Genomic DNA, 1824 nt, shown 5'->3' with positions numbered 1-1824 from the left:
TTTTGAAATTGAATAACTTTTATTTCGTTGTAAGATTATTTCTTACGTTTGGCTTCAGATCAAAATATTTTGTATCATATCCATATAAGAGAGCTTTAAATCGCAATGATAATAGGGGCACTGCCACTGCGCCCGTCACCCTGATACATAAATTGACAAGTACCTTGTACCTGTAATTTCACAAGCACCCTTATCCTTCGAAACCGAAACGCAGCAATGATCACGTTACTGCTTGGCGGCAAAAATAAGTTAGTTCATTTCGTAAATTCTATGATCGGCGGACTAAAGCACATAGGTAAAAAAAAGTGCTTCATTTGTTAATTTAGAATTATATATTTATTTGTGTTGTTTTTAGTGTTGGAAGTTAAAAAATCCTCTAGAATAAAGTTAGAAATTTATGAAGTAATAAATGAATTTGACTTATGTGATTTAGTCCGCCGACTCTAGAATTATTTGTACCGGGAATCGAGTCTCGGATCAAGCGACCATAGTACTAACCGTGAAGCCACCGAGGTTGAATACATTTAATTCAAAAAATGAGCTCGAAAATCATTCAAAGGTTTTTTTTACCGTTAGCGTAAGTTGTAGCTACTATAGATTCACGAATATACGTATATTTTAAACTAAAGTTACATGTACATGCCGTGCCCAGGGTTCGAACCGTAGACCTCTCAATTGAGAAGCCATCCTATTTCCACTATGCAACAACCGCTATCTATTTGAGAATACTAAGTTCTATTCACGTAACTGCTAAACGAACTGCGCTATGTTGAAATGGTTAACTTTCCTCCGTTGACGCACCAAAAATACTATATAATTTAAAATTGTGGCCCTGGTTTGGCTGAGACGCAGGTTCGAGTCTAGTCAGATCAAAGGTTTTTGCTTTGTGTTCGATCTTTGTATTAATAATTATAACTGGTTATTTCACAAAAAACAAAATCAATATCATCAAGATATTCAATAATTACATTGTTTTTTTAACCGACTTCAAACTAAGTCAGATATACTTTAATATCCAACCCTTAGAGGTAAAATATTTCCTACAAATTTGAATCGAACCACCACTGAGGTACCCGCTTTCCAACAAAAAAAGAATCATCGAAATCGGTTAAAGAAAATACAAAAAAAATACCATGGAATTGAGAACCTCCTTCTCTTTTGAAGGCGATAAATAAAAATCAATATGTTATTTAAATTGCTAATAACAAAGTTATTAAGCAGAATATCTTTAACCTTCGACTATTCGAACAAAAGGCAAATAAAGTTTATAAGCCAAGAACAGCAAAAATACCCTTTCTCAAGATGTTGTTTTAGCAACTTACAAACCAAACGGTTGCGTAAATTTCATGCAAAAGCAATAAAAATATAAGGTCTTGGCCGGTTCTCGCCCAGCGGACTATAAATAAAATATGGCTCTCTTCCGGTCAAGACACGTACCTCCCTCCCTCTACAACCCTCCCCTATAGGGTTATGTGCTAACGGGTTGCATAAAATACGTAACTATTTTCCGAAGACGAAGCTTTTGAGTCATTCGGGTTTTTTAAGGAAACACAAGAATATACTATTATTTTTATTTTGAACCTCTTTAATCCGATAACGTCACTTTCAGTAGTTATTTTATCAACTGATGGCGTATCGATTAGCTACTTATGATTATACTTTTCTAATACCGACAACAACATAATACATTATAATTATTGAATACAAAGATCACACTTAGAAAAAAATCCTTTGATCCGGCCGGATTCGTACCGAGACGTCTTCTAGGAAACCGTGCCAGATGCTATGCCAACTAACCCACGGAAGGATCCAGGGGATCTTACG

This window comes from Hyposmocoma kahamanoa, unplaced genomic scaffold (assembly GCF_003589595.1).
Source record: "Hyposmocoma kahamanoa isolate Upper Pololo Valley unplaced genomic scaffold, ASM358959v1 224, whole genome shotgun sequence".
NCBI classification, from domain to species: Eukaryota; Metazoa; Arthropoda; class Insecta; order Lepidoptera; family Cosmopterigidae; genus Hyposmocoma; species Hyposmocoma kahamanoa.
Note: the sequence above shows the minus strand (reverse complement) of the source record.